The sequence below is a fragment of the Poecilia formosa genome, unplaced genomic scaffold, assembly GCF_000485575.1.
Source record: "Poecilia formosa unplaced genomic scaffold, Poecilia_formosa-5.1.2 Scaffold107, whole genome shotgun sequence".
NCBI lineage: Eukaryota > Metazoa > Chordata > Actinopteri > Cyprinodontiformes > Poeciliidae > Poecilia > Poecilia formosa.
The window spans coordinates 350,120-374,928 of NW_006800046.1; the positions used below are offsets into that span (position 1 = coordinate 350,120).

General features: G+C 42.4%; 1 protein-coding gene across 2 annotated transcripts in view; it reads left to right on the forward strand.

The window, feature by feature from the left end:
* The first annotated feature begins 12,622 nt into the window (after nucleotides 1-12,622).
* The window catches only part of LOC103143294 (protein FAM49A-like), a 36,992-nt gene continuing 24,805 nt past the window's right edge, over nucleotides 12,623-24,809 (forward strand). The window contains exon 1 of one of the 2 annotated variants that reach the window (XM_007559757.2): nucleotides 12,623-12,991. The gene's annotated coding sequence lies outside the window, so the exon portion shown is untranslated. The remainder of the gene's footprint in view (nucleotides 12,992-24,809) is intronic. The other variant, XM_007559759.2, reaches the window with a different exon arrangement.

A 24,809-nucleotide genomic window follows, 5' to 3' on the forward strand; every position in this document is an offset into this window, starting at 1 on the left:
CCCACACACACACACACACTATCACATCAAAGACGTTTATTAGCACACAACAGGCGAAACTGCCCCCAACCTCTCTTTTCTTCTCGAGAACATCTGCTTGGTGTTGTGGTTGTGTTGGGGGTGGTGCTGCTTGGCGAGAAACTGTGAAACTGTGAATGTTCTGTTGTCTAAACACCTTATGAACTCTATTTCCCATTAAATTAGCAAAGCACCCCAATTAAACTGTCTCATTCTTACATTTTGGAAAGTACTCCCAGAAGCCGAAGAGCCGTCTGCTGTTTAGCCAATTGCTAACTCGTCTTTTCCTATTGTTTTACCAGAGTGATGTTAACTGGCTAGAATACATCAAATTATTTGTGAAAATGTCAAAGACCAGCCCGTGATTTCCTCCCATCTTTTGTGTACAAAGTGTTGATGTGAGTGCTGGTGTAAAATAAGGATGAAGTAAGACAGAAACTTTTCTAAGGCTTGCGTGAGATTACAAGCTGCTTATGTGCTCTTGGTTGAGCAATGTTGGACACTGTTTGGTGATGTGAAAGTATCAGTCAGAAAGTCCACTTCTCAGACACAACCACAAAAACAGGAAGAGCTGAGAGTGAAGTTGGACATCTGACTGTCCCTCTGTTCTACATTTAACTCTTACGCCTATGTCAGGCTTCAGCAGGTCTGACTTAATTAATAAGCGACATCTTTTGTACAGTGCCTCTCCCACATTTTGTCAAGAGAGCTATTAAAAGACAGCCAGAAGAAATTTGTTACAAGCCATGTTGGGGATAGACGCGTAGAAGAAGAAGCTCACATTAGATGAGGCCACATCTATCACATAAAATCCCAATGAAAGACATTGACCTTTTTGATTCTTAACAATAACAAAAGGTAAAAATGCTTTATAAGACAGTGTCTTAGTTTGGTAAGGGTGCTAATGGTTCAAAAGAAAACAGTCATGAGCACTGAGCTCTGACGAAGTTCTAGCTTTGTCTTTAAGCTTAAAGCAAAAGTGGATGCCTCTTTAAAGTCATCCGGCATCTGACAGCAAGATGGTGTCCTCTTTTACCCATCAGCCTATTCAAATATTAACAATCACCACAGTGGGAAGACTTCATCAACTGGACTGCCCCAAGAGTCACTCCCATGACCTGACCATAAAAGGGCACCACGTCTTTGTAACCCCAGCTGTGGCACCGTAATAAACTATGGTGAAGCATTGCACAGTAACATTTGGTCTTCAGCTCCTCTACCATGTCCCCATCCCCCGGCTGGGCTACCACAAGCGTTGGTCTGGGCAGAAGACCTCTAGACAATAGGCTCTCTGTTCCCCCAAACACATACTAACACAGATAAAGTGACAATTCAGGCATGGCTCATTTAATGTTGCCCTTTTGTCCAGGCTTCGACCCCAAAGTAGGTGTCCCTCACGGACAATTTCATGTTCATGAAGTATTCAAACCCTTTGAAATGTTATAACCACAAAGTTCAGTCTATTTTGTTGGGTTTTTATGCTATAGACCATCACAAAGTTGTGCACATTTTGAAGTGGAAGAAGTGATAAATGATTGTGCACTTTGTTGACCCTACCTCAGGCACTGGTGAGGTGCAAGTCTTTTGCACATCTAGAGACCGAAATATTTGCCTTTCTTCTTTGCAAAACTTGAAGCTCAGAGTGAACATCAATCAGAAAGGATTCCCCACAACATGAAGCACCCACCTCCATGTGGAGTGCCTGATGCTTTTTGTCCACTAATGACAAACCTCTGAGGCCTTTGATGAAAAGTTTTATTTATACTGACATTAAACTATATTCACATTAGCTGACTGCTAGAGGCCATCAATCACTCTTGATTTCATTTAGGGGTATCACAGTAAAGCAGTGTGACTGCAGATGCATTCGACACTTTCCAAAACTGACAAACAAGGGAAACGTTCAAAGGTTATGGATCCTTTAGCAATGCATGGCAAGATGAGGACAGATGCACACATAACCAAGCAAAGGCGCATCAGGAGCAAAATTGTGTAAAGTACCGTTTCTCTTTTCACACCGTTACTCTTCCGAGTTCAGTCTAACAAGTAAATACACACACCTACACCTCTGATAACCACAGAACATAAAAAGCCATAACATTTCCTTCCCCTTAACAGCACAGTAGCAAATGATGCTCAACAATCACCCACACACTTTGCAAAAAATATGCCGATGCACATCCCTGCCCTGCCATGATTCACTTTCACACTGTGCGGACAGAAAAAGTCACTCTGCCGCTGAAACAATATCAAACACAATGCGACCCTGAATGCATATGCACACAGATATATGTAAGTCAGGGCACACAGAGTCTCACTGCCAGCAGGCTAGTGGGAGATGTTAGTCAAAAGGGGAGGGGGTGAGGACACGCTAGATGTGTGTGTGTGTGTGTGTGTTGGGGGTCTTTGTGAGCGAGCGAGGTAGGAGGAGAGGGGTAGAGGGAGGGGGACACAGTGTTCTATTTCTCATAGAGCAGCAGCTGCCGTCTTTAGTGCGGAGACAGAGAGCGGGAGAGGGAGGGCTGCGTGGCGTGAGGCAGTGCGTGCTCACGATGTTTAGGTGAATCTACAGCCTTCTGCCTCACAACCGTAAAGCAGCCTCACTGAGTGCATGCACGGCGGCAACACGGACACCTCTTCCTCCTCCTGCTTTCCGTTTCTCTCTCTCTCTCTCTCTCTCTCTCTCTCTCTCTCTCTCTCTCTCTCTCCTTGTTTCACCCGGCTGCCGGCGTCTTTACGTCTGTTTGTTTCCGTCCTCCTCTTTTGTTTTTCTCTCCTTCATCCGTCTCGGCCCGGAAAGAAGGAAGGAGCATCGGAGTTGAGAGGCATATCGTCCTGCATGCCCAGCCGGTAAGCTGTAACATCTTTACTTCTCAGCGCTGGTAGAAAGAGCGGAGCTGGATAGTCCCACCCTGCAGCATCAGTATCAGGGAGAGGATGCTGAGAGATGCGGGTCATGATGGGGGGGAGGTGGAGGCGGCAGGTGAACGCTGGGTATAGCTTCCGCTTGGATGGTGGGTAGATGGAAGTATAGGTATCGAATGTAAACCTCACAGTGCTAGTCAATCTTTTTTTTTTTTTTTTACTGCATTTCCCAGGTGGGCCAGGGTGGTCACAAACTCACACACATCTGCCCACTTAGCAAACGTCTATACATTAAACCAACAAGGCAAACATGAAGTTTCTGTGGATATTTTTCCTCCCAAGTAACGTAGGACATACCAAGAACCACCGCAGCACATGTCACATAAAAATGAGACACATTGGTCAGGCATGTCAGCCGCCCACCCCTCACCTTTTCAGCTTCATCACGTCCCATGCTTCATACCGAGAGTTAGCTGGATCGGCAAACAACCTAGCTAAAAGCAACATAGCCCCAACGCCAAACGCCGAACAGCGTCCAGAAGGGAAAACAGGAGGGGGAAAGAGAGAGGTGAGCTGGAGACAGGGGGAGAAAAAAACTGAATGGAGGAGACAAATGAATGAGAGCGATGGCTTTCCAGAAGAGTTTTGTTCTGGCAATTGTGGGAAAGACAAAAAAAATAATGAAATAGGTAAAGAGAGGGTGGAAAAAAGCTCGCGAGCCGCCTTGTGACTCTGCAGGTCTTTGTGTGTGAAGGAGCCGAGAGAAGCTACGGATGAAGGATGAAGAGCAAACTAAGAGGAAGAAGAGGTGCTGAAGAATCTTTATATAGCTGTGACATGCCTTGTATCGTGATAAATTGAATAGTATATACAATTAGTAGTATAACCTATCATGATAGTAATAATAATAATAATATTAAATTAATGAGTTAAAGTGTGTTGACAATAAGCATAAAAATGTAGAAAAGTAATGAAAGTATTTTATAGATGGAAAGGGAAAGGAAGTAATCAGCTTGTAATTGAAAGTTCAGATTTCAGATCTGTGTCTGGAACTCTGGTAATCTACATGCTGGTTTTATATATATACATTGATATTCACTGATGTGTGTCTACACCACTACAGCTATCTTTAAATAAAGCGCACCAGTCTTTGAATCATGTGTGACTGCCTATAGGTTTTTTTTTTATTCCCCCTCAGCTGCTGCTATGGTATTTACTCCGCTGTTGCTAGGACACTCCCTTTGAACATCTTAACCAAGGCTTTCCATTGGCCCGCCGCAGTGATGCAAGATTCCCTCACCCCAAATCTGTCCTGAGCGCCCATAGAAACATGCCCGTCTGCGTTTCCTCCTCGCTCCTTTCTTCGCTGTCACTCTTTTGTCTCACGCCCTCCCCTCCTCTCCTCCCTTCCTCCTTCGCTCTCCTTTTTTTCCCTCTCTCTCCTCCAGTCCATTCCCCCCTACTCTTCTCACCTCTCCGTTATTGCCCCCCCAATATATAATTAATTCTCGCTTTCTGTAATCCTCGGCTCGCATCGGTCTTGATGAACTCTGTGCTCTGTGTCACTTTTCTTCCCCTCATAAAGTCTAATTGCCCGCTGCTAAATCGCATCAGCAGCATGTGGGAATGCACAATCATTCTCTCCTGCTGTCTTCGCGGAGGATTGCTGGTTTTGTGCGGCCCACAATGCCCCACTTCCTGCATCCATATGGGGTGAGTGAGGCATCTGATTAGCCCTTCTTACCATGAGTCAGGAGGAAAAGGTTTGAGAGAGCAGAAGACGGGGATGGGGGTTGGTGTGTCACAGTGGAGGAAGCTCCGGTTTCAATCACTAACTTGTATGGATTTCGTTAGAATCATTGAGTGAGAGACCAGCTCTAGAGTCATTGATAAATGTGAAGTGGAAGGAGAATGAAACATGGTTTTCTTGCTTTTAGAAAGGAAACCACAGAAAAATGGCTCAAGCTCAGGCAGATTGGAAGAAGGTTGTTTGTCACTTTCACTTTCCAAGGGGTTAGGGTTAGACAGCTCACCATGTCTCTGGTTGTATGGTTAGGGTTGTTGTGCTGTCTGTTGTCAACTTCCCACAGGATGATGCTCCCACCACCATGCTCCAGTATGTACGTCTTAATTGGCATATAGGCCAGGTGTCGTGTTTTCTAGCTCTTCCACATGTTTGCTGTGTTGCTTTTTATTAGCTTGAGGGAAACCAGTGAGCTGTGGGTGGATTTTCAGTGAACGGGTTTTCTTCAAGGATTCACCTGTATTAAGCTCCAACCATTACAATTAGATTACATCTGAACTCAAATGGTTGCGCATAGTTTAAAAAAAAAAAAAAATTGTATCAAAATAAAAGGAGTATGCCACAAGTTTCAGATTTTTATTTGTAAAAATTTGTTGAAAGCCTTAAATAGTTTTCCTTCCAATTCACGATAGTGCTTCATTGTGTTGGTCAGTCATAGCAATCCCAATAAAATACATTGATAACTGAATAGACCAGAACAAAGAGAACAAAAGAAGACTGCTCAGTCATTAGAAATAAAAATATCAGACTCACAAACCAGGGAATGTGCAATGGAGTCTTATCACTTTTCCAAAATGCACATCGTTTATCTGTGTATCACTGTAAAATGTGAAAAATAAAATGCAGGCAGTATGAATACTTTTGAAAGGCCCCCCTGTGTGCACGTCATGCTGTAGGGAACAGAGGATTGGTCTGTCTGAGGTTAGGTCTTCAGATGTGTTGTCTAGATCAGGTAAAATGATGCAAAATCATTTCGACTGTTTACCAAGCGAGGCACGGTGGAGGCTGTCGATGAAAACATGTGCTGCCAAATCCAGCTGTGACTACTCATGCTTGAAATCTATTGAGTCCTCCACTTTTACCAATCATTTAAATACAAGAAGTCTGAAACATCAAACATGTCTGGCCACACAGCTGCTAATAGATCGTTTTATTTCCAACTTTCAAAACTGGTTGTTAAATTTCCTCCAACATACTAAAACTATGGGATAAACTGTTGTTTTCTCATCAGTGCATAAAGGAAAGTGCAGAAGAAGAGATTTTTTTTCCCCTTTTGATGCACGCTCCATGTTTTGTGCTACTCCTTCAGTGAAATACGGCACCCTGTCCATATGTCAGTTGGAAACATCTGTCATTCGGGGCTTTTCCGCACGAGCTAGATCAGTTACAGAGCCTGAAATAATACCAGAACCCGAAATGTGATCCGCCTGCACCTGGTAATCGTGTGCGCGTGAGTGTGTGTTTTTAATCCAGTGTTGTCAGGATTTAGGGATTACGTCCTCAGAGTGTGATGATCCCGTTAAAGGGGCCACAGGCTGGAGCGCAGCAAGAACCACAAATAGAAAGCCGGAGACTTAATTTGCCGCAGAACAGGACAGTAAAATGTTTAATACATGCAGCTAAAGTAACGGGGTTGGAAAGAAACATCGACTCACGTGCGAACTTTTATAGACAACACTCTCGTCTTTACAAATGTGTTCATTCGGTTTCAGGATGAAGGTTAATAGTGAAGTGATCGATTCAGTTGGAAACGACTCCAGAGTCAATCTGACAGAAGCAGGTTAATTCATGTAGCTCAGAGGCTGAATGAGGAAGAAAACAAACACGCTAATCTCAGTTTAATAATAATTGATGCTTGGTAAGAAGTCTGTTAATGACAAATTTTCTCTCCAGAGGAAGCCAGCACCAAGGCATTATTATGACTGAGCTGATAATCGTTGGAATGTATTTAGAGGGATTTACTCGTTTAAGAGAACTTGAAATATCAATCTCACTGTCCTGTCATCTGCTCAATATATACAGCATTTAATACATGCGTGTAAATTAAACGATAAAGCCTTTTAAAGATCCTTGCAATAAAGAAACTCATGTAGTTTGTTCTGTTCTACACGAGACAAATAAAACAGAAAAAAAAAACATTGAGCCGCTTTCTAACACAAAATTTAATCGGTTTGTTCTCATTTTATTTTAAAGATAATAGTACGTGACGGAAGGAGATATTATTTCTCTGTGAGATAGTGTCAAAGTAGATTACATAATGCATCAAAACACAACATCGCTTTACAATAAAATCGTAAATCTTAACAGCTGTTTGTCATTTCAACAGCTTGAGTCAAGAGGCTTTGTAGGAGTCTGTTGTTTCTGCTTTAAATATTGCAGCACTGTTTGTCAGATGGGAACAGTTCATAAAGTTCATGGAAAGGCTGTGAGGAGCCTCTGACGACGTCCAGAGTCCTGTTCCTGTAGGCAATGTAAAGCACATCCTGGAAGAGATGCTGCAGCGACACTTTTAGCTCCCGTCACTATTCTCTGCACGGCCCTGTTTCGTTTATGTTCAAGCGGCTGATGCTTTCTTGCAGCTCCAGCTGTTGGCCTGAATTAAAATTTTACTTCTGAAATAACTTAAGATTAAATTCAGACCCATATTTATTGAAACCTCGGGAGCTTTGTTCAGTTTTCGTAAACTACAACCACCAGTTTTAACATTAAAGCTATATTTGCAAGTTGAAAAACCAGAGAGATGCTTCAGTTGCTATGACGGCTTACAGGTCCATAACATTATTTTTCTGAATGTGTACATCAAAGGAACAGTGTAGCCTACTGTGTGCACTGCTGCTTTTACGAGATACCACTGCCAGAAGTGCCAGTAAATACTTTATTGAAACTTTGTGTGGAAGCCATTTTGGTTCCAGAAGTTGACTTTTTAACGCCAGACTTACAACTGCAGGAGGCCATCTTTTTATATTTCCAATGTGTAATTAGATAAAGTTTGACTTCCCAATACAAACAGAACAAGCTATTTTACTCTGCATCAAAGGTCAAGTGGTCTTGGGAGCCTCCTGCTGGCCTGGAGGTCTGAAAAAGTGGCTCAATTTACTTACTTTATGTACTTTATGTACTTATGAAGCGTGCGTCATGAACTTAATGACAATTAACTGATAATAAATTTTCATATTGGATATTCTTAACAGGAAATTTCACTAATTTGCATTTGAGTTTACAATACAGAAATGGTAATGATAACAATGAAAAATGTTTCGATGAGTGTTTGGCAAAATCCATCTTGTAGAAGTAGCGTTTTTGTTGTTGAAGGGAAGGATAAAGATCAATGCAAATAAAATGAAGAACTCCACTTCATATGTTTTAATACTTTACAACCAGAATGATTTAACAGACCAAATAATTTGCGTACTTTCTCTGGTTTGAAGAGAAAAAGTTATAAAGGAATGAAGGAATTTAAGAGAGATCTTTGAACCTACTTGATTCTGAGAGAACTGAAAGTTTCAAGATGTGATAAATGATTGTGTTCACCTCTGAATGGAACAGGCTAAAGTGGATCCATTCCAGCCTGTAACCAAACTTAACTTAAACAACAAAACTTTCTCTTTAGTATTGAATGAAAGCAGAAGTGGACAAATTTCTGAGAGTAATCAGTTTACCTCAGATCTGCCCTTGCGAGACTTCCGACAGCGTTGTGGCCTGCAACTTGTCGATGAGATCAATCTCTGTTTACCAACGCCAACAGATAGTCTGAATGTTCACCCTCTGGACATATTTGAGATCGATGCCACCAGGTCTAGGGAAGCTGGAGCTGATGGGACCAAGTGGGAGGCTGAAGTGAGGAGGGTGGGAGGAGAGAGGACCGTTTATTGTTCTGCTGCTATATTTCAGGGAGTGAGAGGGAAAAATCATCTCTGTGTCTACAGCGGGGGAAACAAGTATTTGAACTTACATGGCAGCCTCATTTTGATGTGAAGAGACAGAATATCAAATAAATATCCACAAGGAATTTGTTATATAAACGTTGTAAACTGATTTGCATGTCTACAAGCGAAAGACATACTTGTTCCTCTACACTGCAGTAGAAAATCTGACGCACAAGACTGGATAAGCAGTCATTTGACATATAAATCTATCAGCTACCAAACACACCTGTCCATAGATTCATGTTCTTTCCCAATCTAACCACTAAAATGTGTACGACCCAAAAGTGGCCAAAGAACCGCAGGGCCAGGATCGTACCTCTGTCAGAGGCTGGAGGGGTCTGCAATCTGCTACATGCTAAGTGTGCTTATTTGGAACTAGGTGAAATGACAGTCAGAGGCCCTCAGTCTGAAGATCCATGCAGGATGTGGTCTTTGTGAGGATGATCAACAGAAATATGAGGAATCAGGTTTGAAAGCAGTACTGACTACTGTCACCAAGAACCTTTTAGCGCAGCGTGCTCTGCTGAATTTAAATCTTGGACCTTCCTTACATTCTTGAGGAAAAATTCTGTGATCAGATGAGACTGAGGTCACTGACGTTAGCTTGACCCATTTGATTTGGAGGAAGGGAAAGACTGATGAATATGACTGGAACTATCATGCTTTGGGGCTAATGCACGGTAGCATCTACTGCAAACTCTGCAAGAGAACAGGAGCTTTCTTTCCTCCGTCAGAACGCCAAGGATCACCCAAAACATGTCACCAAGACAACAAAAAGGCTAAAGAAGGGCTAAAGAAGAAGACCTCTGTGCTTCTGAAAATCTGTGAAGGAATCTGACACTTTGGGTTGCAGAGATGCAGCAAAGAACCCTGAAGGATTTCTCTAAAGTTCCAGTGGGCCAGAATCCCTCCTAAGCTAAAAACAAACCTGGTGACCAGCCCCGTCCAGTTGACCCTGTGTGCATTCTTCCACCACAATTGATGAAAAGGTTCGGACCTCAAGGTTTGACCATGGAGGTACCGATTTGCAGCTTGCCATCTCAAAACTACTACAGTCTTGTCAATTGAAAATGGTAGTTGAGATCTTGCTGTTGACATAAATCCACGTGCCAGGCAACGAATGCAGTCTGCTGCCAATCAAGCCTCTTGCGCCCAATACCTGACTGGGTCAGGCCAGTACCACTCCTGATGTGGATCCAGAAAACAGCGAAGTTCTCCAAATGGAGACAAATCTGACTGGCGAAGAACCGGTTAACGACTCAAGTCCCTTAAATTGTTGATGTAAAATCTGAGATCAGATTAGATTTCTTCTTTTTTGCTTGACTAAGGCAAAAATCTGCAGTCATTTTCTATTTATAGTGCAGCAAATTGGGTTTATAGTTCAGTAAGCAACAGCTGAAATATCTCAAGATTGCATCACAGCAGAAATACTCGTTATTCCTCATCCGACGCAGGTTTGCAGAATCATATTTTAGAACCACACAGGCTGTCTGATTTCCAGATTTTTCGTCTTTATACAGTAGACTACGGCAGTCTGAAACCGAAACCCTGCATTCATGTTCTATATTTGTTTGGTCAAATGGACTTTTACCTGGAGTCATTAAATCTGATGTCATAAATGAGCTGTTTTAGTCTTTTCATCATTGTAAGTCGTGCACAAGTTTTCAGTCACCTTATGGAAGCTCATTAGTGGCAGAACAGAAAGTATGACAGGCGTAGCATAGTACTGCGGTATCAGTTCTCCTTACAGCTTTTTTAAATCAGTACCTCTGTAAGTGTCAGTGTGTGTGTGTGTGTGTGCGTGTGTGTGTGTGTGTGTGTGTGTGTGTGTGCGTGTGTGTGTATGAGAAAGTGGCTTTGGAACCCATTTCCTTAATGGTTCAACTCTATGAAGTTAAAACAACAGGGAGTGTTTCTGTGTTTGCTCCTGTGTTCATGCCAGATCCTACCATACCATGGACACACCAGGACGCTGGCAGCCCCGGTTTTATTTCATGTTTGATCAGGCTTGTGAGACAATACGAACACTGTTTTTTTTTAATGTTTTTTTCTTCCCCCCCCAAATCAATAGGTTCTTATCTAGTTAGCTCCCACTGCTATTTGTCATCAAAACAACAACAAAAATAGAAGCCACACACACAACAGGGATAGAAAATATCCCATTAGACAGGAATAAACCTGAAAAACGGCCAAGATCTCACGCTTTCACACCAGGGATTGACCGCATCCATTTTTAGTCCACTCTCTTCCTGCTCCATCAATCCCACCCCCCACTGCCCCGCCGCCCCGTCAGCTCTGCCTTGCGTTGAAGCCAATTTCCGGCGTTTGAAGGTGCTGCTGCTGCTATTCTTCTCCTCCCAGCGGAGCGGGGAAGAGCGTAGCGCTGCATCGTCTGCCATGTGAGACGCGCTGCAGCACTCTATGATGGAGCATCGCCTCCGTCAAGGACGGGCCCAGTCGCTCCAGCGGGCNGAAGTTCTAGCTTTGTCTTTAAGCTTAAAGCAAAAGTGGATGCCTCTTTAAAGTCATCCGGCATCTGACAGCAAGATGGTGTCCTCTTTTACCCATCAGCCTATTCAAATATTAACAATCACCACAGTGGGAAGACTTCATCAACTGGACTGCCCCAAGAGTCACTCCCATGACCTGACCATAAAAGGGCACCACGTCTTTGTAACCCCAGCTGTGGCACCGTAATAAACTATGGTGAAGCATTGCACAGTAACATTTGGTCTTCAGCTCCTCTACCATGTCCCCATCCCCCGGCTGGGCTACCACAAGCGTTGGTCTGGGCAGAAGACCTCTAGACAATAGGCTCTCTGTTCCCCCAAACACATACTAACACAGATAAAGTGACAATTCAGGCATGGCTCATTTAATGTTGCCCTTTTGTCCAGGCTTCGACCCCAAAGTAGGTGTCCCTCACGGACAATTTCATGTTCATGAAGTATTCAAACCCTTTGAAATGTTATAACCACAAAGTTCAGTCTATTTTGTTGGGTTTTTATGCTATAGACCATCACAAAGTTGTGCACATTTTGAAGTGGAAGAAGTGATAAATGATTGTGCACTTTGTTGACCCTACCTCAGGCACTGGTGAGGTGCAAGTCTTTTGCACATCTAGAGACCGAAATATTTGCCTTTCTTCTTTGCAAAACTTGAAGCTCAGAGTGAACATCAATCAGAAAGGATTCCCCACAACATGAAGCACCCACCTCCATGTGGAGTGCCTGATGCTTTTTGTCCACTAATGACAAACCTCTGAGGCCTTTGATGAAAAGTTTTATTTATACTGACATTAAACTATATTCACATTAGCTGACTGCTAGAGGCCATCAATCACTCTTGATTTCATTTAGGGGTATCACAGTAAAGCAGTGTGACTGCAGATGCATTCGACACTTTCCAAAACTGACAAACAAGGGAAACGTTCAAAGGTTATGGATCCTTTAGCAATGCATGGCAAGATGAGTACAGATGGACACAAAACCAAGCATAGGCGCATCAGGAGCAAAGTTGTGTAAAGTACCGTTTCTCTTTTCACACCGTTACTCTTCCGAGTTCAGTCTAACAAGTAAATACACACACCTACACCTCTGATAACCACAGAACATAAAAAGCCATAACATTTCCTTCCCCTTAACAGCACAGTAGCAAATGATGCTCAACAATCACCCACACACTTTGCAAAAAATATGCCGATGCACATCCCTGCCCTGCCATGATTCACTTTCACACTGTGCGGACAGAAAAAGTCACTCTGCCGCTGAAACAATATCAAACACAATGCGACCCTGAATGCATATGCACACAGATATATGTAAGTCAGGGCACACAGAGTCTCACTGCCAGCAGGCTAGTGGGAGATGTTAGTCAAAAGGGGAGGGGGTGAGGACACGCTAGATGTGTGTGTGTGTGTGTGTGTTGGGGGTCTTTGTGAGCGAGCGAGGTAGGAGGAGAGGGGTAGAGGGAGGGGGACACAGTGTTCTATTTCTCATAGAGCAGCAGCTGCCGTCTTTAGTGCGGAGACAGAGAGCGGGAGAGGGAGGGCTGCGTGGCGTGAGGCAGTGCGTGCTCGCGATGTTTAGGTGAATCTACAGCCTTCTGCCTCACAACCGTAAAGCAGCCTCACTGAGTGCATGCACGGCGGCAACACGGACACCTCTTCCTCCTCCTGCTTTCCGTTTCTCTCTCTCTCTCTCTCTCTCTCTCTCTCTCTCTCTCTCTCTCTCTCTCCTTGTTTCACCCGGCTGCCGGCGTCTTTACGTCTGTTTGTTTCCGTCCTCCTCTTTTGTTTTTCTCTCCTTCATCCGTCTCGGCCCGGAAAGAAGGAAGGAGCATCGGAGTTGAGAGGCATATCGTCCTGCATGCCCAGCCGGTAAGCTGTAACATCTTTACTTCTCAGCGCTGGTAGAAAGAGCGGAGCTGGATAGTCCCACCCTGCAGCATCAGTATCAGGGAGAGGATGCTGAGAGATGCGGGTCATGATGGGGGGGAGGTGGAGGCGGCAGGTGAACGCTGGGTATAGCTTCCGCTTGGATGGTGGGTAGATGGAAGTATAGGTATCGAATGTAAACCTCACAGTGCTAGTCAATCTTTTTTTTTTTTTTTTACTGCATTTCCCAGGTGGGCCAGGGTGGTCACAAACTCACACACATCTGCCCACTTAGCAAACGTCTATACATTAAACCAACAAGGCAAACATGAAGTTTCTGTGGATATTTTTCCTCCCAAGTAACGTAGGACATACCAAGAACCACCGCAGCACATGTCACATAAAAATGAGACACATTGGTCAGGCATGTCAGCCGCCCACCCCTCACCTTTTCAGCTTCATCACGTCCCATGCTTCATACCGAGAGTTAGCTGGATCGGCAAACAACCTAGCTAAAAGCAACATAGCCCCAACGCCAAACGCCGAACAGCGTCCAGAAGGGAAAACAGGAGGGGGAAAGAGAGAGGTGAGCTGGAGACAGGGGGAGAAAAAAACTGAATGGAGGAGACAAATGAATGAGAGCGATGGCTTTCCAGAAGAGTTTTGTTCTGGCAATTGTGGGAAAGACAAAAAAAATAATGAAATAGGTAAAGAGAGGGTGGAAAAAAGCTCGCGAGCCGCCTTGTGACTCTGCAGGTCTTTGTGTGTGAAGGAGCCGAGAGAAGCTACGGATGAAGGATGAAGAGCAAACTAAGAGGAAGAAGAGGTGCTGAAGAATCTTTATATAGCTGTGACATGCCTTGTATCGTGATAAATTGAATAGTATATACAATTAGTAGTATAACCTATCATGATAGTAATAATAATAATAATATTAAATTAATGAGTTAAAGTGTGTTGACAATAAGCATAAAAATGTAGAAAAGTAATGAAAGTATTTTATAGATGGAAAGGGAAAGGAAGTAATCAGCTTGTAATTGAAAGTTCAGATTTCAGATCTGTGTCTGGAACTCTGGTAATCTACATGCTGGTTTTATATATATACATTGATATTCACTGATGTGTGTCTACACCACTACAGCTATCTTTAAATAAAGCGCACCAGTCTTTGAATCATGTGTGACTGCCTATAGGTTTTTTTTTTATTCCCCCTCAGCTGCTGCTATGGTATTTACTCCGCTGTTGCTAGGACACTCCCTTTGAACATCTTAACCAAGGCTTTCCATTGGCCCGCCGCAGTGATGCAAGATTCCCTCACCCCAAATCTGTCCTGAGCGCCCATAGAAACATGCCCGTCTGCGTTTCCTCCTCGCTCCTTTCTTCGCTGTCACTCTTTTGTCTCACGCCCTCCCCTCCTCTCCTCCCTTCCTCCTTCGCTCTCCTTTTTTTCCCTCTCTCTCCTCCAGTCCATTCCCCCCTACTCTTCTCACCTCTCCGTTATTGCCCCCCCAATATATAATTAATTCTCGCTTTCTGTAATCCTCGGCTCGCATCGGTCTTGATGAACTCTGTGCTCTGTGTCACTTTTCTTCCCCTCATAAAGTCTAATTGCCCGCTGCTAAATCGCATCAGCAGCATGTGGGAATGCACAATCATTCTCTCCTGCTGTCTTCGCGGAGGATTGCTGGTTTTGTGCGGCCCACAATGCCCCACTTCCTGCATCCATATGGGGTGAGTGAGGCATCTGATTAGCCCTTCTTACCATGAGTCAGGAGGAAAAGGTTTGAGAGAGCAGAAGACGGGGATGGGGGTTGGTGTGTCACAGTGGAGGAAGCTCCGGTTTCAATCACTAACTTGTATGGATTTCGTTAGAATCATTGAGTGAGAGACCAGCTCTAGAGTCATTGATAAATGTGAAGTGGAAGGAGAATGAAACATGGTTTTCTTGCTTTTAGAAAGGAAACCACAGAAAAATGGCTCAAGCTCAGGCAGATTGGAAGAAGGTTGTTTGTCACTTTCACTTTCCAAGGGGTTAGGGTTAGACAGCTCACCATGTCTCTGGTTGTATGGTTAGGGTTGTTGTGCTGTCTGTTGTCAACTTCCCACAGGATGATGCTCCCACCACCATGCTCCAGTATGTACGTCTTAATTGGCATATAGGCCAGGTGTCGTGTTTTCTAGCTCTTCCACATGTTTGCTGTGTTGCTTTTTATTAGCTTGAGGGAAACCAGTGAGCTGTGGGTGGATTTTCAGTGAACGGGTTTTCTTCAAGGATTCACCTGTATTAAGCTCCAACCATTACAATTAGATTACATCTGAACTCAAATGGTTGCGCATAGTTTAAAAAAAAAAAAAAATTGTATCAAAATAAAAGGAGTATGCCACAAGTTTCAGATTTTTATTTGTAAAAATTTGTTGAAAGCCTTAAATAGTTTTCCTTCCAATTCACGATAGTGCTTCATTGTGTTGGTCAGTCATAGCAATCCCAATAAAATACATTGATAACTGAATAGACCAGAACAAAGAGAACAAAAGAAGACTGCTCAGTCATTAGAAATAAAAATATCAGACTCACAAACCAGGGAATGTGCAATGGAGTCTTATCACTTTTCCAAAATGCACATCGTTTATCTGTGTATCACTGTAAAATGTGAAAAATAAAATGCAGGCAGTATGAATACTTTTGAAAGGCCCCCCTGTGTGCACGTCATGCTGTAGGGAACAGAGGATTGGTCTGTCTGAGGTTAGGTCTTCAGATGTGTTGTCTAGATCAGGTAAAATGATGCAAAATCATTTCGACTGTTTACCAAGCGAGGCACGGTGGAGGCTGTCGATGAAAACATGTGCTGCCAAATCCAGCTGTGACTACTCATGCTTGAAATCTATTGAGTCCTCCACTTTTACCAATCATTTAAATACAAGAAGTCTGAAACATCAAACATGTCTGGCCACACAGCTGCTAATAGATCGTTTTATTTCCAACTTTCAAAACTGGTTGTTAAATTTCCTCCAACATACTAAAACTATGGGATAAACTGTTGTTTTCTCATCAGTGCATAAAGGAAAGTGCAGAAGAAGAGATTTTTTTTCCCCTTTTGATGCACGCTCCATGTTTTGTGCTACTCCTTCAGTGAAATACGGCACCCTGTCCATATGTCAGTTGGAAACATCTGTCATTCGGGGCTTTTCCGCACGAGCTAGATCAGTTACAGAGCCTGAAATAATACCAGAACCCGAAATGTGATCCGCCTGCACCTGGTAATCGTGTGCGCGTGAGTGTGTGTTTTTAATCCAGTGTTGTCAGGATTTAGGGATTACGTCCTCAGAGTGTGATGATCCCGTTAAAGGGGCCACAGGCTGGAGCGCAGCAAGAACCACAAATAGAAAGCCGGAGACTTAATTTGCCGCAGAACAGGACAGTAAAATGTTTAATACATGCAGCTAAAGTAACGGGGTTGGAAAGAAACATCGACTCACGTGCGAACTTTTATAGACAACACTCTCGTCTTTACAAATGTGTTCATTCGGTTTCAGGATGAAGGTTAATAGTGAAGTGATCGATTCAGTTGGAAACGACTCCAGAGTCAATCTGACAGAAGCAGGTTAATTCATGTAGCTCAGAGGCTGAATGAGGAAGAAAACAAACACGCTAATCTCAGTTTAATAATAATTGATGCTTGGTAAGAAGTCTGTTAATGACAAATTTTCTCTCCAGAGGAAGCCAGCACCAAGGCATTATTATGACTGAGCTGATAATCGTTGGAATGTATTTAGAGGGATTTACTCGTTTAAGAGAACTTGAAATATCAATCTCACTGTCCTGTCATCTGCTCAATATATACAGCATTTAATACATGCGTGTAAATTAAACGATAAAGCCTTTTAAAGATCCTTGCAATAAAGAAACTCATGTAGTTTGTTCTGTTCTACACGAGACAAATAAAACAGAAAAAAAAAACATTGAGCCGCTTTCTAACACAAAATTTAATCGGTTTGTTCTCATTTTATTTTAAAGATAATAGTACGTGACGGAAGGAGATATTATTTCTCTGTGAGATAGTGTCAAAGTAGATTACATAATGCATCAAAACACAACATCGCTTTACAATAAAATCGTAAATCTTAACAGCTGTTTGTCATTTCAACAGCTTGAGTCAAGAGGCTTTGTAGGAGTCTGTTGTTTCTGCTTTAAATATTGCAGCACTGTTTGTCAGATGGGAACAGTTCATAAAGTTCATGGAAAGGCTGTGAGGAGCCTCTGACGACGTCCAGAGTCCTGTTCCTGTAGGCAATGTAAAGCACATCCTGGAAGAGATGCTGCAGCGACACTTTTAGCTCCCGTCACTATTCTCTGCACGGCCCTGTTTCGTTTATGTTCAAGCGGCTGATGCTTTCTTGCAGCTCCAGCTGTTGGCCTGAATTAAAATTTTACTTCTGAAATAACTTAAGATTAAATTCAGACCCATATTTATTGAAACCTCGGGAGCTTTGTTCAGTTTTCGTAAACTACAACCACCAGTTTTAACATTAAAGCTATATTTGCAAGTTGAAAAACCAGAGAGATGCTTCAGTTGCTATGACGGCTTACAGGTCCATAACATTATTTTTCTGAATGTGTACATCAAAGGAACAGTGTAGCCTACTGTGTGCACTGCTGCTTTTACGAGATACCACTGCCAGAAGTGCCAGTAAATACTTTATTGAAACTTTGTGTGGAAGCCATTTTGGTTCCAGAAGTTGACTTTTTAACGCCAGACTTACAACTGCAGGAGGCCATCTTTTTATATTTCCAATGTGTAATTAGATAAAGTTTGACTTCCCAATACAAACAGAACAAGCTATTTTACTCTGCATCAAAGGTCAAGTGGTCTTGGGAGCCTCCTGCTGGCCTGGAGGTCTGAAAAAGTGGCTCAATTTACTTACTTTATGTACTTTATGTACTTATGAAGCGTGCGTCATGAACTTAATGACAATTAACTGATAATAAATTTTCATATTGGATATTCTTAACAGGAAATTTCACTAATTTGCATTTGAGTTTACAATACAGAAATGGTAATGATAACAATGAAAAATGTTTCGATGAGTGTTTGGCAAAATCCATCTTGTAGAAGTAGCGTTTTTGTTGTTGAAGGGAAGGATAAAGATCAATGCAAATAAAATGAAGAACTCCACTTCATATGTTTTAATACTTTACAACCAGAATGATTTAACAGACCAAATAATTTGCGTACTTTCTCTGGTTTGAAGAGAAAAAGTTATAAAGGAATGAAGGAATTTAAGAGAGATCTTTGAACCTACTTGATTCTGAGAGAACTGAAAGTTTCAAGATGTGATAAATGATTGTGTTCACCTCTGAATGGAACAGGCTAAAGTGGATCCATTCCAGCCTGTAACCAAACTTAACTTAAACAACAAAACTTTCTCTTTAGTATTGAATGAAAGCAGAAGTGGACAAATTTCTGAGAGTAATCAGTTTACCTCAGATCTGCCCTTGCGAGACTTCCGACAGCGTTGTGGCCTGCAACTTGTCGATGAGATCAATCTCTGTTTACCAACGCCAACAGATAGTCTGAATGTTCACCCTCTGGACATATTTGAGATCGATGCCACCAGGTCTAGGGAAGCTGGAGCTGATGGGACCAAGTGGGAGGCTGAAGTGAGGAGGGTGGGAGGAGAGAGGACCGTTTATTGTTCTGCTGCTATATTTCAGGGAGTGAGAGGGAAAAATCATCTCTGTGTCTACAGCGGGGGAAACAAGTATTTGAACTTACATGGCAGCCTCATTTTGATGTGAAGAGACAGAATATCAAATAAATATCCACAAGGAATTTGTTATATAAACGTTGTAAACTGATTTGCATGTCTACAAGCGAAAGACATACTTGTTCCTCTACACTGCAGTAGAAAATCTGACGCACAAGACTGGATAAGCAGTCATTTGACATATAAATCTATCAGCTACCAAACACACCTGTCCATAGATTCATGTTCTTTCCCAATCTAACCACTAAAATGTGTACGACCCAAAAGTGGCCAAAGAACCGCAGGGCCAGGATCGTACCTCTGTCAGAGGCTGGAGGGGTCTGCAATCTGCTACATGCTAAGTGTGCTTATTTGGAACTAGGTGAAATGACAGTCAGAGGCCCTCAGTCTGAAGATCCATGCAGGATGTGGTCTTTGTGAGGATGATCAACAGAAATATGAGGAATCAGGTTTGAAAGCAGTACTGACTACTGTCACCAAGAACCTTTTAGCGCAGCGTGCTCTGCTGAATTTAAATCTTGGACCTTCCTTACATTCTTGAGGAAAAATTCTGTGATCAGATGAGACTGAGGTCACTGACGTTAGCTTGACCCATTTGATTTGGAGGAAGGGAAAGACTGATGAATATGACTGGAACTATCATGCTTTGGGGCTAATGCACGGTAGCATCTACTGCAAACTCTGGAGGAGAACAGGAGCTTTCTTTCCTCCGTCAGAACGCCAAGGATCACCCAAAACATGTCACCAAGACAACAAAAAGGCTAAAGAAGGGCTAAAGAAGAAGACCTCTGTGCTTCTGAAAATCTGTGAAGGAATCTGACACTTTGGGTTGCAGAGATGCAGCAAAGAACCCTGAAGGATTTCTGTAAGGTCCGGTGGGCCAGAATCCCTCCTGAGCTAAAAACAAACCTGGTGACCAGCCCCGTCCAGTTGACCCTGTGTGCATTCTTCCACCACAATTGATGAAAAGGTTCGGACCTCAAGGTTTGACCATGGAGGTACCGATTTGCAGCTTGCCATCTCAAAATTACTTCAGTCTTGTCAATTGAAAATGGTAGTTGAGATCTTGCTGTTGACATAAATCCACGTGCCAGGCAACGAATGCAGTCTGCTGCCAATCAAGCCTCTTGCGCCCAATACCTGACTGGGTCAGGCCAGTACCACTCCTGATGTGGATCCAGAAAACAGCGAAGTTCTCCAAATGGAGACAAATCTGACTGGCGAAGAACCGGTTAACGACTCAAGTCCCTTAAATTGTTGATGTAAAATCTGAGATCAGATTAGATTTCTTCTTTTTTGCTTGACTAAGGCAAAAATCTGCAGTCATTTTCTATTTATAGTGCAGCAAATTGGGTTTATAGTTCAGTAAGCAACAGCTGAAATATCTCAAGATTGCATCATAGCAGAAATACTCGTTATTCCTCATCCGACGCAGGTTTGCAGAATCATATTTTAGAACCACACAGGCTGTCTGATTTCCAGATTTTTCGTCTTTATACAGTAGACTACGGCAGTCTGAAACCGAAACCCTGCATTCATGTTCTATATTTGTTTGGTCAAATGGACTTTTACCTGGAGTCATTAAATCTGATGTCATAGGTGAGCTGTTTTAGTCTTTTCATCATTGTAAGTCGTGCACAAGTTTTCAGTCACCTTATGGAAGCTCATTAGTGGCAGAACAGAAAGTATGACAGGCGTAGCATAGTACTGCGGTATCAGTTCTCCTTACAGCTTTTTTAAATCAGTACCTCTGTAAGTGTCAGTGTGTGTGTGTGTGTGTGCGTGTGTGTGTGTGTGTGTGTGTGTGTGTGTGCGTGTGTGTGTATGAGAAAGTGGCTTTGGAACCCATTTCCTTAATGGTTCAACTCTATGAAGTTAAAACAACAGGGAGTGTTTCTGTGTTTGCTCCTGTGTTCATGCCAGATCCTACCATACCATGGACACACCAGGACGCTGGCAGCCCCGGTTTTATTTCATGTTTGATCAAGCTTGTGAGACAATACGAACACTGTTTTTTTTTAATGTTTTTTTCTTCCCCCCCCAAATCAATAGGTTCTTATCTAGTTAGCTCCCACTGCTATTTGTCATCAAAACAACAACAAAAATAGAAGCCACACACACAACAGGGATAGAAAATATCCCATTAGACAGGAATAAACCTGAAAAACGGCCAAGATCTCACGCTTTCACACCAGGGATTGACCGCATCCATTTTTAGTCCACTCTCTTCCTGCTCCATCAATCCCACCCCCCACTGCCCCGCCGCCCCGTCAGCTCTGCCTTGCGTTGAAGCCAATTTCCGGCGTTTGAAGGTGCTGCTGCTGCTATTCTTCTCCTCCCAGCGGAGCGGGGAAGAGCGTAGCGCTGCATCGTCTGCCATGTGAGATGCGCTGCAGCACTCTGTGATGGAGCATCGCCTCTGTCAAGGACGGGCCCAGTCGCTCCAGCGGGCGTCGGTGCACCGAGCTCAATATAGACTGCCGGTTGCACAGGAGGTCAGGGGTCAATTCGTTCCTCCTCTGTGGTCATGAGCCGCTGGCTTTGGATTTAAACACAATAGGACCCAGTTCCACACTTTATTGGGTCCGCTCTTCTCTTTCCCTGTGATTAGATTTTAGTTCATTCATGATGGCGGTTTGGCTTTTTTGTCCTTGTTGGAGCAGCCAGTGTTTTTCACACCACAGAATGCTGCCTGTGCACCCGGTACAATGTTACTTCCTCGTTCCATTCTTCCTTCCTGATGACTTTTGAGTCGTACATATTTGGATCCAACATATTTGGATCAAAAGATAATCACCGGCATTGCACTGTGGATTTTTAGTGAAGTTATTACTCCTTTCATTTGCCATCAAACCTGGGAATGACATCACAATGTTTTATATGGGCAGCCATATTGGATTTTGAAGCTATTCACTGACGTCCAACTTTCTTAGTCAGACATCCGACTTTAGTGGGAGTTCTTGTTGTATTTTTGACTAAAAAACAAAGGAATAAAACTTAACCAAGTTGGTTTTGCTGTTTTAAAACTGTAATTTTATAAAACTTTGGTACAAAACAAAAAAGTTCAGCGCTGTTCCTGCACTTTAAGATCCAGAGAAAATGACTGACGTTTTCCCCTGCACACATTGTGTACATTTACCTGCACACAATCAGTCAGCTGGCTGAAAGAAAGTCGACACACATTTCCGATGCTTACGGGGAAAAGTAATTGGCAACGAAGGACTGGTCAGGTCGTGAAAAATAGACAATCCTGGAAGCTAAATGAGTGTCACCCATCTCTTCTACAAACAGCATCAATCAGAGATCTGACCTTTAAGAGGAGAATGCGAGAAAAATAATAATATTCGGAACAATATTCATTTAGAATCAACTACTTTACATATATTTTGCCGTAGACTGTTTATGAAATACAAACAAATCATAACACAACATTTTTGTAACAGTACTAATTAATATTTGTATATTATGTGGATTTTTTTCATGAATATTAAACACATTTTATGTAAAAATTTGTATAACAAATGTATAACAAAACCATCAAACTGTCTTGATCATCAAAAAAACAACTCTTTCCAGCTTAATGCACATATACGCAAACCATGATTAATGTAAAATTACACTTGACCTAAATCTGAGTTAAATCAGACACAATTTGTCCCTTCAAATCAACTCAAACGTCCTTTTGTTTCCCCCCATTTAACGCGACCCGGCCTGTAAAAGCCGTCACGCATGCGGCCGTCCCCCGACCCGCAGGAAAACAACGTGTGAGCATCCAACCAAGGACAAAGAGCAGCTCGCCTGCGGAGACGTACGTCTCGTCTGCCTTTGTTTACAGATAGCGGGGCTTCTGGGAAACAGTGTTTAATGACTAGATACAGCATCATCAGAGCCCTGAAAGAGCCAGGTGTGTGTTCTTGCTTCGACAGGCGCTAATGAGCAGCAACATCCCACTTCTTAAATAAACATAGGAGATACTATTAAGTCTGAAATGCTTCTGCTTATCTACTGTTGTAAAAGCCCAGAAGCCTTATCGCCGTATTCATATTAATATTCATGGCTACATTAAGTATAAAACATACTGTCTTGGTGGGGAAAAAATAAGATTAGGAAGTAATAAACTTAATTTTCTCAAAAATTGTCAAAAATTGCCTTACAGACAATTTCTCAAAAATTGATGAGCAAAAATTGCAAATATGTGGGTTAGCAATTTAAAGATGGGATCTGCGCCTGCAGGGTTACCATATATTTAGCTTTTTTTTGTAGTTTAATTGAAAAATGACTACAGATCAAAATGTTTTTGCATTTAAACATGCCATAATATCCCTCTCTGCCTCTCCAGGCATCCTCTCCGCTCTTCTTTGTCAGCTTCACAGCACAGGCTCACAATGCTCATTTGCAAACGCCCTTTAAGGAGGCGCACCATGCGTACATGGCTCTGGACCGGGCACGTGTGTGCGTGTGCGTGTGCACGTGTGTGTGTGTGTGTGTGTGGCACAGAGGAAGGGAGAATAAAGGGGGAGGGGTTGTGCAGGAGCATCATAGGCTTCGGTTTTTAGTTTCCATCTCTGATATTCTCTTTTCCTTAATGAGAGACAGTTACATTTATTGGCGCCTTTCAAAACAAAGCGTACAAATATAATCATGTTGGTGATGGTTATAGCAGAAGGTTTGGAATACCTAAATGTAGAGTTACTGCTTTGGATTTTCAGAAGAAAGTTTAGGCTTGCTTCAAAATAAAAGCTTACAGGTCCGATTAATGCAAAAGCAAGTTCCAGGTTACCAACAGAACTAAATAAAAGTTGTTCTAATAAACCTCATACTTTCTAAAATGAGAGGCTCACTCTTTTATTTGTTGATGTACTTTGAGTAGCTTTTAAATATCTCACAGTATTTTCATAATTATGAATATTCTTGCAAATTTAACGCCTCATGTTTCATAAATGAGTTTAAAATAAAATGATGTTCCACATTGCTAAAGAAAGTACGACAAAGGTCATTTTTAATTTGCCTTTCCTCAGGGTTAGCAATTTGGAGTACCAGGTTTAGGTTTTTACGAGTACTCTTCAAAATAAAAGCCTCCATATTTAATAGAGCAGATTATGGAAAAGGTCAAATCCAAAAGTCTTCAATATTGTTTTTTGCAAGAGTGGGTTTCAAATTCCTAATCGGCCCAAAACCAACTGGGTTACAAATTGGGATTTTCAGAATAAAAACGTAGAAATACTGCAGTAATAAATGCCTTAAAATTAGTAATGGAAAACAAAACAACAAAAAGAAAGTGATGAGAATGACAACATTCGCTTCTAGTTTAGGTATCACTTGAACTTTTGAGATACTAATCAGATACGTATCATAGCAACTGTCCAAAAGTAAAATTTCTGTAGCTCAAATCTCATAATTGTAGGTTCCAGATTCCTTTTAGGCTATAAAGACGAAAGCGTCTATCGTTGGGTCTAAATCAGATTGGAAAGGCATTTTGGTGGCACACAGAGCTACAGGATAAGTGGCAGCCATCGCCAACATTTCCTGAGGATTTTTCTTTTTAGTTTCCTTTCAGTGCATCAAGTGTATCTTTGGCCTGAGGCCATTTGGCTGTAGGGATCCATTAGCAGTGATGTTCTAGGTGCATTTGACAAAGTTAGCTCCCACTTTATTCCAGAAACTCGCTCTTTGTCACATATGCTGGGTTTGTTTTGCATTTTCTCTCTCCTTTCTGTCCTTAAATAACCTGATCGTCCTGTTATCTAAAAATTAGACTTGCACTGTTTACGTGAGGCCGAACAGGCCGTCTGATTCTTCTCTCTTCGGAGACACAACCACAGCCTCCTGCTCTCAACGCTATCTTTAGATATGCTGACAAAGGCACAGGATCAAAAGAACAAGTCAAACAGGTGTGTGAGAAGAAAGGTGGATCAAGCAGAATGCATCAAAGAGGAGACTTTAAGGCTGGAGAGAGCGAAAAAGTCAGACAGATCGGATTAAAAAAACATTTCCCGCAGACTTTTTTTTTTATCTGATCAAAGAAGCGTCTTTTTCAGCAAGTTGTACAACCAAG